This window comes from Ixodes scapularis, unplaced genomic scaffold, assembly GCF_016920785.2.
Source record: "Ixodes scapularis isolate PalLabHiFi unplaced genomic scaffold, ASM1692078v2 PGA_scaffold5__190_contigs__length_132052651, whole genome shotgun sequence".
In the NCBI taxonomy this organism is placed as follows: Eukaryota; Metazoa; Arthropoda; class Arachnida; order Ixodida; family Ixodidae; genus Ixodes; species Ixodes scapularis.
Window position 1 is genome coordinate 86,863,294 of NW_024609880.1, and position 14,364 is coordinate 86,877,657.

A 14,364-nucleotide genomic window follows, 5' to 3' on the forward strand; every position below is an offset into this window, starting at 1 on the left:
CTGTGAAGTAAGTAACTTTTGATTGGAATTCCGCCTTATCAAAGTATATTTGCGGAAGAAAAAAATACTGTAAATTTAAAGTATACTTTCATAACAACTCTTTATTGATGTAACCCCAGCCATACCAGAACAAAAAGAGAGGTCGGATTTGTTTGCAATAAGATATTACCTTTCTAGTTTTTCTTTTCCTTATTTCACATTCTGATTGGCTTGCAATAGGACGTTGTGTAACTGACTAACGAAGTGAAAGGTGGAAAGAAAGCTCAATGATCCGATTAGAGCATGCCATAGAGCAATGTTTTTTGCTCGTGCTCAGCCCGATATAAATATTTCTGGCTTGATGAATCTTTAATTTAAATAGAAAACGAATTCACATAGAAAGCATCAAATGATAAACAAACAGTAAATAAAAACTATTTTCGGAATACTTTTTTTTTTACGGGAACGCTTTGACTTTAATTATAATATTACAACTAGCCTGAATAAAATCAAGATTTAAATCATGATTTAAACCATCTTGATTTTTATTCTCCGCCCTGCAAGAAATGTTCTCCGGTATCGTAGCCTTGCTGAATCAATGCTTACGTTTGCACTGAAATGGCCAATTCCTTAAAAGACGCGGTTCCTCGGTCGTCATAACCATGACGTCGCAAGAAAGACCAGCCCTGCAACTGAATCGGTACCTCGCTGAAGTCACAAACGAAGTTCGAGGCTCCTGCAATTCGCACATTACCTCAAGAAAAAAGCAAGTTTTGCGCATTGTTCATACGCGGCGCGAAGTAGTTCTTAGGAGATTTGGTTGTCGGAGGAAAAAGCGATGCTTTTGGCGTTTGGAACGTGCACGTCTTAATCAGATAACATATGTCTAATCTAGAATTCACCTATATATCTCTTAATTCTCTACATAAAGGGGGAAATCAGTAATGCTCCGCCAGAAGCCGGACTTTTTTTTACTATGGTTCTTGAGGTGAGAAACGCCGGATGTGGCGAGTCCCATGTATCTGATTATGGCTCCGCAGCCAATCAGATTGCGGCAATAGCCAATAAGAACGCGGAGAGAACCAATCACCAAGCAGGAAGTATGAACATAAAAATTAATAGAGACCTTAATTTATCTCCCAAGTCCTACGATGCATGAAACGCAGCATTTAAAATACATAAAACAATCGTTTCGGGGGAGTGAAGAACCTATATTTCATCAACTTAGCAGGGAAACTGACACGGTGCATACGTCACCTGACATCAATTTTCCCGCCAAATTTAACGGGAAAACTGAATTCGCGTATACTTCCGTGACGTCCATTTTCTCGCCAAATTTAGCGAGGAAACTGAATTGGTGCATAGGTCACGTGAAGACTGATCACGTGACGTTAACTTTCCTGCGAAGTTTAGCGTGGAAACTGAGTTGGTGTATTCGCGACTCGTTTTCTAAAATGGCGGAGATGCGTGCCGCTGCTGAGCCTGTCTATTGTTCTGGCTTCACCGAGCCACACAAAATATTTCTGGTAATACGAGGAAGCTAGGGTGTTAGGAGCGCAGGCCACCTCTTTATCCTGAAAACCAAAACGATGTTTAGCGTAATACTTACTTCAGGAGGCACGTTTTAATTCTGGAGCGAAGTTGTTCGCGGAAATTTTATTTTGTGATATACATGTTCGACTCAGGTACTTCAAAATATTTTGGAGATTTCAGTGTTCCCTTAAAGACAGGGTCTTTCGTGCACCTTAGAGGTAACGTAAAATATTGTAGTTGTTGAATAACATTAGTGCTGATATTTGTGCGTTCTCGCTGCCTTTTCTCGCTCAGATCACTGTTACGTAAAATAATGAACTGCGGGGCTCTGAACAAGCTTTTGGGCATTTAGATTATCAATTGCTTTAAAATTATTCCCAACACAAGAATAACAGAATAAATTCAATTTTTGCAATATGTCCACAAAACGTATAAATGAATAAACGCTGTTCTCACTACAACAACCTAAAGACGGAATCCGAGTCCGACAGCTGAAGTGTGAAGGTTTTTAAAGCAACGACGCGTGACGCATAGGACTTTATATTGCATCCAGTCAGTCACGTAGCCAGGGGGAAAGGCCCATGCCCCCCTTCCCCCCCCCCCCCCCCGAAATCTTCCATTTTGCTGGGGCCTCCTCTCCCCCCTCCCCTTCATACAGCATTTTGTCATGGGCAGCCCCCTTCCCCCCCCCCCCTCCCCCCCTCCCCCCCCCCCCCCCCCCCCCCGAAACCAAATCCTGGCTACGTGCCTGCATCCAGTGTTTGACTGTTTGTCCATCTTGATAACGATATCAGTTTTTTTTTTTCATATGATAAAAAGAAAAAAACAAAAAATGATACCTTCTGGAAAGACTATTATGGCGTAATTTTGTGATCGTGGCCGTTAACTGGGGGCATACATTTCGGTGATTTGTATTAATAATAATATTAAAATTCAGATATTTTAATACGCAATTTTTCAAGCTCTAATATAATTTGTTGCTTATGATCTAATTTCAAACGCGCGAACAAGTATGACAATCAATAATGAGCTACTTATCATCGCTGGTGCGAATTGCAGCATTTTTAATTGCCAAGTTAAAAAAATAAAAATAGTCTAAAATCCTTCAATACATTCTCGCTAATGTGAGGAATCCATGTCAAATTACATTAATTGTGGGTAAAGCATATTTTTCTATCAAAGTCGCGACTTTTGACAATCGCCCAGAGTTACAAAGTCGCCGCCAAAATCCTTCCAAACCAAATGCCCCCCCCCCCCCCCCAAAAAAAAAGAAGAAAAGTAAAAATAAAAAAAAACGTTCAGCCTTTCCACTCTCGTGAAGAAGACCAGCGGAGCTGCACTCGATACACTGCCGCAAAGCGCACGCGCCCGTTTCCCGTTTCTTCTCGTCCGACACACCGCCGATCGTGGATACGTCTCCGGCGAACCAGAGTCGGTCGCACACGGCGTACGTGGCGACAAACAGGTTCTCCACGAACTCCCTCCGGAACCTCGCCGTCGCACCCGGGAACTGTTCAGCCGGCGTGGAGTGCTGTCGTCGCCAAGCCCCGCGCTTGCGCTTGGCTTCCGTGGCACGATCGTCGTCCGTGGAGTTCTTCCGCCGGCGCACTTTACATCGCTGGTTCTGTTCTCGGCGGCGGCTTTCCAGGCGAGCGATGTGCTCTTTGGCAGGGGAATATGAAGCGCTGTACGGCAGCGGAAGTCGAGGCGACAGCGGCTTTGCGGCGGTCGCGGACCCATCCGCGCTGCTGCGTAGGTCGCCGCTCCTTCCGCAGCCTGTCTCCTTTCCCCGAAAGGGCGCGCGGCCGACCCATCGTGAGTCCAAACCGAAACTGATAAGAGCGTAGGAGCGTAGGAAACAGCGCGCAAAACAGACGAGGATGATGAAACAAACGTGACGAGCGCTGCGCTCGTTACGTCTGCTTCTTCTTCTTCGTCGTTCGTTTTTTTTCTCGCCATTTCCTACGATGAATTTCCACCAACGCGCCCCGCTGTAAAAATATTTTTTTTAATTACTATTTTTTTATAACATTTAGTTACTTTCATTCTTACGCGCCGTCGTTTTGCTAATTTCAGCCTTTCCAGTTCGAAGGAATGCCTACCTGCTTGCAGGTCTGCTCACTCCAGCACGTTGCGTTGGCAGCCGGTGAAACGCATACGAGCGAACGCAAGAGCTGTGTTTGCGTTAGCGTGTGCGCGAAGTTCAGAATTGCGGTTTTTGATTGGCGCATGGCGATGAGGCGCACGCACAACGTGGGGAACGCAATTCTAACCCAAACACACAGCGCTTTCGTTTGCTTCTGTACGCAATACTAAAACTCTCTAATAAATTCACGAGGGAGAGATCCCGGGGATTTCTCCCCGGCACGCGCATCCCACGACGAAAACGTCAGGCTTTGCCCTGTGCAAAAGCCTCGCGTTTTTGTCTCGTGATGCGCGCGTGCCGAGGAGAAATCCCCGGGATTTCTCCCTCGTGTGAATACCCTTAAGTTACAATCCCATACCGGCTGCAGCACTATGTTGGGACAGTGAAGTTTTGTTTGCGTTCGGAAATGACATTTCGCGAACCATGATCGCGCGCAGTTCCACCATGCCCGCTGAACAGGATCGGGGGACTCTCACTAGTGCGCATCCAGTTTCCGCCGCGGGAGGGCCAGCAACGAGCTGGCAGGGTGGTAAAGGTGGGTGAGGAGGAGTGGCAAATCCCGTGCGCCGACACCCGGGGTCCCGAGTGAACGATCGCAAAAGAGAGCGACAGAACACGAGAGAAACAAAGCAACGTTGCCATGGTAAACGCGAAGAGTGAAAACTCTCAGCAATATAAACAGTGATAATTTAACGTTGTAAACTAAATTCTGAGCCATTCCAACGCTTGTAAAAAGCAATAAAGTCATTACGCTGCATTAACTTCCCTTCTGTCGAAATCTCGGAAATCTGGTGGTTGCGCAGTTTCGTATTCCTCAACCGCGCCCACCCGCGCCGCACTGGTGAAGCCTGGTATGTGGTTTAGTTTAGCGTTAACGCGGGGCCGTACATTGCGCGTTATGCAAAAAGAAAGCTTCGAAAGGAACGCGAATATCTTTCCACCGGTAAGTTCTTGGATTGTTGAAGTTCACGAAACTGCTCTGATGATGTAACCGTGTTTGGGACCCCGAGGGTCTGCCTGCATGATCCGCCGCATCCCTTTTTTGTCCCAGTCTCGGGGTTTTTGGCGAAATGTTTAACCACCACCAGCTCGTTTGCGCCCTTACCTTTTGTCCGAAAAGCCCATCTCCGCTGCGAGCAAAAATCGTCTGCTTCAACGCCATTGCCTTGAAAATTGCCTTCACAAAATTTGCACACGCATCCGATATTATTAAAACTTTGATAAAGTGCTTAGCGCTTTACTAACTTCACGACAGGCTAGTTTTGAAAAATGTGAACTCGCCGTTAGTTTTTTAATCAGCCGTGTTATGTCGATCTCCATGTATTCTCCCATAGGGCGGGCCGCCTCCTGGAACCCTGAGTACCACGTGACTCGCGCCGAGCCGCTCTGTCGGCCATGTTGTCGGCAAAACACGGGGTTCAAAGGATTGCGCTACTCTGCTCCGTAGGAGCTATATTGGGCAGGAGATCGAACTATAGGGGGCGCTCTGACCCGTTTGTTTTCCCCACGCTCGGTGTTTACTCAACACAAGGCCTGTACACATGCCAACAGGCCTTATGGGCATGGCCATGTCATCTTCTACAATAGAGCGCGGGGCACAGTTTAATGTAAAAAATACTAACAATCGACGAAGCGACGTTAAAGCCCGACGACCAGTTCGCGCTTTCCACTTTTCTCCCGCGTCCTCCTCTCCCCCCTTTTACCTTGTCTACCGTTGCCGGTTTCCTCCTCCCCATGGTGAGGAGGATCTTCTGCCTTGCAGAATATCGGGTCTGGTCGTCGGCCTTTAAGTGCCGGATCTATCTTCTGAGAATGCGAGCTTGACCCACTTCGGCTTTTGTGCTAAGCTGGGATCGTGCATGCTGCATTGTTCATGCAGGCCGTCGTGGAAACAAAAGAGCCCCCCCTCCCCCTCGCCGGAGAGCACGAACTCCAGCCGAACGCTGACGCCGCGTTCGGTTATGTCGGCCGAGCGCTGCGTCATTGTATTTGTTGTCCCCATCCGTGTAGTTGATAAGTTAACAGCTTGGGGCGTAACGGTCTGTCCTCCTCTGGTAGAAATAGGTTAAAATGGGAAGAGGTAGAGGAGCAACTAAGAAAGGAGGATTTAATGGTGTATGGGTTTGTGGAAACACATCTCAGAGACATGGAGCAGCCACCTTGCAACCCTGACTATGTGTGGGAAGAATGCAACAGAATGGAGGGAACGAGGAAGGGAGGTGGAATTGGAGCATTCATTAAGAAGAATATGAACTTTCAAAGGATCAGAAAGGAGTGCGCCGAACATTTGTGGCTGAAAGGAAAAGTCGCTGGGGAATCAACAGTCCTTGGAGTGGTTTACTTATGGACAGGGACAGGTGCTAAAGAGGAAAACAAAAAAATGATTGATTGCATATCAAGAGACATTAGTGAACTAGGGGAAGGCTCCGAAATAATTATTATGGGAGACATGAATGCCCATATTGAGGGTCTGGATGGGTATACGGACTCAACTGGAAGCATATTACTAGAACTGGTGGAAAAACATGACTTAGTTTTATGTAATACCAGTCAGAAGTGTGACGGGCACATAACTTGGGAAACTGGCAATCTGCATTCAACTATAGATTACGTACTCATGTCACACAAAATATATGGTAAGTTACAAGTAATGAAAATAGATGAAGAAGGTTCCAAAAGTCTTGGTAGTGATCACAAACGTATTAAGCTGAATTTTGCCAGAGAAGTAAATGCTGAAACTAGACAACATAATTCAAAGCAAACTTTCTGCAGCGACAAAGAGTTGGAAATAGTTGTTGAAAGAATAGAGGCAGCAGTTTCAGGGCAACGGCATACAGATTGGACCTATGAGAGCCTAACTAGGCTTTTTTCTCTAGAACTAGACAAAGTTAAGAGTAAACGAAAGGGGAAGCAAGGACATAGACCAAAAAGTTGGTGGGACAAAGAAGTGAAGCAAGCGATACAAAAACGTCAGGAAGCCTCTAGAGAACACAGGTATTCCAAGCGTAGTGGGGAGTCCGAAACGGAAGTAAAAAGAAAATGGGACAATTTTGTAACATGTCGCCGAGAGGCATCCAGTTTGATCAATGCGAAAATTCAGAGAAAGGGTGAGGAATGGATGAGTAATGTAAGTAAGAAAGATAGAAATGCTGCCAAGAAGTTTTGGGAGCACTTGAACTCACTCGGTGAAACAACGCAAGCTAGACAGAGGTTTATACTCTCGCATCAGGGAGATCAATTAGAGGGAGATGATGCGATACAATATATAGGAGCAGTGATGGAGGAGAAATTTCGGGAACGGGTACATGTGGAAGATATAGAGAACCGAAGGAAGTAGCAGTCCAGTTTGTGACATCGCGGATTTTGGACAAAGAGAATGGGAAAAGGCGGAACGAAGAGTCCCTAGTGGCACGTCGACAGGCACAGATGGTATCCCTATCAAGCTGGTGAAGAATTTGGGTCCTAAATCTAAGGCAAAACTAAGGGAGGTAGTGAGTACCATGATAACAAAAGGAAATATTCCAGATGAATGGAGGCTTAGTAGGATGAGTATGATATATAAGGGAAAGGGAGATAAGTCTGATATTAGGAATTATCGTCCTATAACCGTGACACCGGTTATTTACAGGTTGGTAATGCAGATTATAAAGAACAGACTGGAGGAATGGGTAGATTGCGAGGGCATACTGGGCGAGTTACAGAACGGGTTTCGAAAACAAAGAAGGTTGGAGGACAACTTATTTTCTCTAACACAGTGTATAGAAATAGCGCAAAAAGAAAACAGACAGCTCTGGCTGGCATTTCTGGATATCAAGGGTGCCTATGACAATGTGAACCAAAGAAACCTGTGGGACATAATGGAGAACTTAAACCTAGATGAAGGACTAACAGCACTATTAAGGAACATTTACAAAGATAACAAGGTGATTATAACATGGGAAGGAAAGGCGACAGGGAAAATAGAGATAAGACGAGGCCTTAGGCAGGGGTGCCCGTTATCGCCTTTGCTGTTTATGTTGTATCTGAGAGGATTGGAGGATAGACTAGAGAAGAGTGGGCTTGGGTTCAACCTTTCTTACAGTAAGCTAGGCCAAAAAATTCAGCAATCCTTACCGGGATTGATGTATGCGGACGATATTGTACTAATGGCTAACAACAGGACAGAGTTGCAGGAATTAATGAGCATCTGTGGTAGGGAAGGAGAGGAATTAGGTTTAGAATTCAGTAGCGAAAAATCGGCAGTCATGATTTTTAACGAGGATGAAGTTGAGAGGCTGAAGATACAGAATATTACAGTTGAGAGAGCTAGTAAATACAAGTATCTAGGAGTATGGATATGTGATGGTGCAGAATATCTCAGAGACCATGAAAAGTATATAATAGGTAAGGGCAACAGAAATGCAGCTGTAATGAAAAATAGAGCACTTTGGAATTACAACAGGTATGAGGTGGTGAGAGAGATTTGGAAAGGGGTCATGGTGCCTGGCTTGACTTTTGGAAACGCAGTGCTATGCATGAAATCCGAAGTGCATGCGAAACTAGAAATAAAACAGCGCGGAGTAGGTAGACTGGCTTTGGGGGCGCATTGCAAAACGCCAAACCAGGGAGTACAAGGAGACATGGGATGGGCATCATTTGAGAGCAGGGAAGCGGTGAGCAAGGTAGAATTTGAGGATAGGTTGAGGCTAATGGATGGGGAGCAATGGGCACGAAAGGTTTTCAGCTATTTATACATGAGGAGTGTAGACACAAAGTGGAGACAGCGCACTAGGAAATTAAGAGGAAGGTTTTTGGGCTATAGCGAAGATACGGAAGAGCAAGTCTCAGTTAAGAAGAAAGTTAAGGCCACAGAAAGAGATCGGTGGCTAGAGGGAATGCAGACAAAGACTGCTCTGGAAAGCTATAGATTAAACAAAAGAGTTATTGCCAAAGAAAGCATTTATGACAATTCTAGGGGAAGCTCATTGCTGTTTGAGGCAAGAACGGGTGTTCTGCGAACCAGAACATACAGAGTGAAGTACCAGGAAATTGATACAGTGTGCACTGCTTGTGGAGAGGAGGACGAGACGGCTGAGCACTTGATACTCTACTGTAAAGGGCTTCACCCTATGCCTACCGAAGACAACATAGATTTAATAAAGTCATTGGGTTTTAGAGACAGCGAAGGGAGAGTGGATTTCAAGACTGTAGAGATTACCAAGCAAAGATTAAGTGAATGGTGGCAGAAATCGAGAGAAAACTAGGTATTTTCTTAATCACTGATGGCAAGGGGGTTTCATAGCCTCACTTTCTTTGCACTGCGGAGTGAATATAGATTTCACATTTAAATATTCTAAGCTTAAATGGTAAAACAAAATGGCTAGGTAGCGTAAGCTACCGCCCGATCCAAAGGGCTCAGCCGTGTTCATCCATCCATCCATCCATCCTCCCCAATAGTGCTCTAGCGTCGGCCTGCGCCGCCGCTTCCCGTTGAGGGCTTCTTCGCTGGTGTGCCGACTGCCGTTTCGCCGGCATCGGTCCTGCTTACCGCGGTATGTGAAAACTCATCTCTGTGACGTCACGGCGCGGTGGTGGCGCGTCGGTCGCACTTCCGGTCTGGGGCTGTGGGCAGAAGTCCTCATGCCAGACGTGTATTCCTGCGTTGTTTTGAAAGGAACCAGACAAAAACCTGCCTTCTCGTCAAAACGCCGCGACTGGGGCCGTACCAAAAGTGTCGGGAAAGGTTTGAAGGTCAGTTTTCACATGCTCGGTTCGTCCGAGAGTCTGGATATGTGCCGTGAAAAGGGAAAACCAGACGCCGTCGGACAACGATTGCTTGGGCGGGAAGCACTTTGCGTTGAATTCACGGATACTTGGGGTAATCATATTTATTTGTTTTGTTCCAACATGAACGCCAGAAAACTGCCAAGTTGTGCGGACCACCTGTGGACTACGTTCAGTGCGTCTTCTAGTTAACGGCCGCCTGATTGTTCGAATTGTCGTCTGCTCTTTCAAACGTTTCTGCTTGTCGTCTGCACTCTCAGACGACGCCGGTCCGTAGACCAAATGTTGGCCCAGTACTTGCGATAAGAAGTGAGTGCAGGCCTCAAAAGGCTTAAATTTGAAGGTTGGTAAGCGGGCTCGATGTAAACAGTAGATACAAGGAGATGTCGGTCATTGTTACCAGTGACCAACACCGACTTGTTATGCCTAATTCAGTTGGTCCGATTCTGCTTGCGATTTTCAGTATCGTCGTCGGCCACCTTAGCTACGGTTCACGCTTTTGCAGCCCGAGCGGCGTCGCGACTGAAAATTCTGAGCGAAATCTCATCATGCGAATCAGGCTTTAGCGTACAATCTGCGGCGTCCACGCGGAATGAATCGCCACATTATTCCCGTGAAGTTTTGCGGTTTAACGAGCCTCGGTAATTTCGCTGACGCCGCTCAAGATAGTCAGACATCGCCAGGAAGACGTAGAACCAACAATTCGAACGCGAAAAAGGGCAGGGGGACTCGCACCGACGCCGACAACATCGCATTTCAATGGTTTGTTTATGGGCGACGGCAAACTTCTTGCCCACACCCCCATCGCGCATGCGCGGCGCCGGTGGCGTCCGCTAGGGGCGCTCCGGGCGCTCCGGTTTGTTTGTAAACATGAGTTGGTGTATGGTGCCCGTAATGTGAGAGCCGTGTGTCCATACGCCAGTTTGCCGCTGTTGGTTTCCATCTAGCCGAACCAGAAAACATCTCGCGACGAGTTGACCGCGCCGCGAGTGACGAAGAAGCAAACATGGCGACGGTTTGTGCGATTGCTTTGGTGGCTCCGGTGTTGAGTGTCTTCAACGTCCTCGTGAGAAGGTTCCCCTGCCCCTCGAAGTTATTGCAAGCACCACGAAAGATGTGTAATCATCGTCTCGACTACAAATAAGCAGGCCTTCACGAGCAACAACGGTGCCGAGCCGGCGCTCGGCACAGTTGTCAGGCTCACGCAGCCAGCGGCACAGTTGTGTTGGTTGTGTCGTCAGATGTTCAACAACGCCGAGGTATTTTCATTTATCATATAAAATGGCTTCAAAAGTGGGAAATTAATCTATTTCGCGGATTGTTAACGCCGAGGCGAGTGCCCCCCGTTGCAGTGCCGTCGTCGCGCAAAGTGCAGAGAAAACCGGGTGGCGATGGCGGCGGTGCTCTTTGATCTTGCGCCGTGGGGTTCATGAAGTCGGGAGTAAACGTACGTACGTGCGTCTGCTGGATCGGTGTTTTGGACTTCCTCAAAACTCTTTCTCACGCGCATTTTCCTTGTGAAGCTTGTAGCTCATTACACCTCATCGTCGACTGCGCTCATTTGACTACGACGGACGAGCCTGCGTGATGTGAATTTCACTGCCTAAGATCCTTGGTGTGCTGTAACGAGGGCTAATAAAATATCACCGCGAACTTCTGAACAAACGAGTCGAGGTTTCGTCTGCTATCGTAACTGATCGCCTGTCGCAATATTAATCAGTAGCGTTCCTAGACTCCGCCCCCACAGGCACCGTGCTTCGTTGCCCGATAGTAAGTGTCTCCTGGTACTTCGTAGAATTCCAGCTCCCACTTCAAGTAAGTACCATCCTTAGAACTGGCAATTAATAGCTTCGAACCCAGACGCTCGCAGTGTGTGTGTGTGTGTGTGTGTGTGTGTGTGTGGGGGGGGGGGGGACGCGTGCAAACATACTCGGAGCCCTCGTTTACGCCGCTTCGCAGCGGCAGACAAGGCGCCACATTACAAAAAGAAAGCTAATCCGAGCTGTCTATGTAACTAGACCCATTCGCTAGTCATTTGATGAAACGTCGTGGTCTCGTTTTCATTCGCTAAAACGGCGTTCGATCAAGTGAACGCCTCCCACTTATTTCGGCTCGACAGAGCCGCGCTGCCGCAGAAAGGCAAGCAGATCGCGAAAATCGGTCTCAAACGTGCCACGAATGTAATGTCGTATACAAGAAGCCAACAATCAAGCATTTGAAAGCTACAAGAAAGCGGTAGCGAAATATTTACTACGCAATGAACCCGGACTGAAACGCGGATGTCAAGGGTCAGCAGACACCGAGAACATTTAAGACAAGAAAGGTTTTCTCTTGTTTTCTTGATCGAGGTGGGTTCTCGAATGTTCACGACATCTTATCTGTTGAAGAACGGGTCGCGGAGGCTTCTGGTGAAGACATCGTTCACGATGTGCCGGTGCATTCGGACAGCCTGCTGCATCCAGCTCCCCAAAGCAACGCCACCAACGCAGCCCCCCCTCCTGCCTGCCAGTTCTCTCCGCGTGGTGGCGCGAGCGTAGATAAAACGACAGTGTTCCCCATTCCTTGCTGATCAAGCGGCTCCAGCAGCTCGACATGCCGGAACCTTGGGTGGAGCTAATAAAGCGGCTTTATGATGGAAATCAAGTTATGGCAACGTTCAACGGAGCCTTTTCTGGTGACGTTCCGGTGCGTAAAGGACTACGTCAGGGTTGTCCGTTATCCCCCGTTCTGTACATGCTCTATACATCCGGCATGGAGAAGGAGCTAGAACACACAGGTATTGGCTTTACTTTGCGACACATGCAACACGGAGACATGGTTGAATGGCGGCTCCCCGGGCTCGCTTTCGCGGATGATCTAGTACTGATGGCCGACAACGTCTCAGATATGAAGAAACTGCTGATCGCCTGCGAAGCGGAAGCGGCTCGGCTTCGACTGCAATTCAATGCCAACCAGTCGGCCGTGGTGCTTTTCTCCGGGCAGGGCGAGGGCCTTGAATCTCTCACCATCCAGAACGCTGCGCTTCCTGTTAGTAGCCGCTACAGATACCTTGGAGTGACCCTGACCAGTGCAGAAGACTACCTAGCAGAGCACCATGAAATTCTCAAGGCGTCAGCGCTGAGGAAGCGAAATGTGCTACGTCGAAAGAGCCTTTGGTGCTGCGATCGGTATGTATTAACCCGTGAACTTTGGAAAGCTGTCGCTGTGCCAGGCTTGACTTTCGCCAATGCCGTTACATGTGCCCCCAGCGAGATCCGAGAATACCTTGAGCGGCGCCAAAGGGAAATCGGACGTCAGGCACTCGGATGCCATGGAAGAGTCGCAAACGAACTGGTCCAAGGAGACCTTGGCTGGTCCTCCTTTGAGGCACGGGAGGCCAGCAGCAAGTTGGAATACTACGCCCGATTGCGACACATGGATGGAGATCGCTGGGCACAGCGGATTTTCGTGTACATTCACCTAAGAGGCGCGCACACAACATGGAGACGCCGTACCATCCGACTGGGCACGAAATACGGGGCTTTCTCAATGTCCGACGAGCCTCCGACAAAAAAAGAGTGGGTTGCCAAGGTGAGAGAGAAAATTAAGACCGTCGAGGTGAACCGGTGGAGAGCAGACATGCAAGAACACTCAAGCATACACCTTTACGCGTCTTTCAAGACCACCATTGCTCCAATCCTCTGGTGTGGTAATACGCTGGGCAGCAGGCTCCTCGCTGAGGCCCGAGGGGGCGCCTTGCGTACCCGCCTCTATCGACGAAAATACGACAGCAACGTGACCGACACCCTATGCAGTGCTTGTGGGGAAGTGGAAGAAACTATACACCACTTGGTACTTGAGTGTCCGGCACTCGCACCGGCAGCAGACGTCAGCGCCCGCATCGAGCAAGCCCTCGGGTTTACCGCGAACACGTATGTGCAGTGCTCGAAGCGGAGACTCGAGGCCTGGTGGGCAGTACATTGTTGAAACTAGTGGATACACTCCGCTTTCTAACCTTTTTGTTACTTTTTTTGGCGTGTCTATTTAGTAGACGCCCGATTCAAAGGGAATCGCCACATAAATACAATACAATGGCGGCGCCCTGGAATTGGCGCGGACACTGGTCTATAGACCGTTTTATCATGGGTAGCGCCATTTTGAGAGCGAGAGAGAAAAGGGGAAAGGGCTACCGGCGCTTTCCCCCTTTCTGATTGTGTAGGAAGAGTAAAAGTCCCGGATGAGAGGCTTGGCCGGTGTTGGGTGTCTGCTGTGCCCCAACTTCTTTCGCACTTTCTTTTCTGTTTTGAACTCGCAAACTTAATTAGAGCCACGGGCTTTGATGGCAACAGTCCCCCGGTCATCGGGACACCATTGCTCGGTCATAGGGTGCACGAATAACGACAGAAAGCGTCGAATACCGCCCAAGGACCTCGTAGCTTGCATGGAATTCGGCAAGGCACGTGCGGCTGCAATGTTTTGAAGCTCCACCGCTTTCCGCGTGACTGGAAATGATGAACCATTGATAAACTTTTGCTTGCAATAGGCCCATTTCAACGCAGCCGTTTTTAGTAATGAACAAGCGATACACGAAACGGGAACCTCAATTAACTTTTGTAAACACACGGAGCTGCTAGATATCGTTTTGCTGCGCTGCTTTTATCTTGCGTGTCCGTGTTCTCATATTTCATTGTGGATGAACGACGAAGACGTTCTAGATGTGCTTATATCGAACCGCAGAAAGCGTCAAAGCAGCCACGAATTATTATACTATTTGATGCAATATTTTGAGTACTAACTTCCACTTTTTATCACTGACACGTTCGCTGCCACTGTTCCCCCCGTTGCCGCACTGGCGGATGCCATGACTCGAACAAAGAAACGTACACACTGGGCTCGAAGACGCAGATCGCAACACACGAGTCGTACCCTGGAGCGACCATCCAGCGCTTCAAAGCGCCCAATGA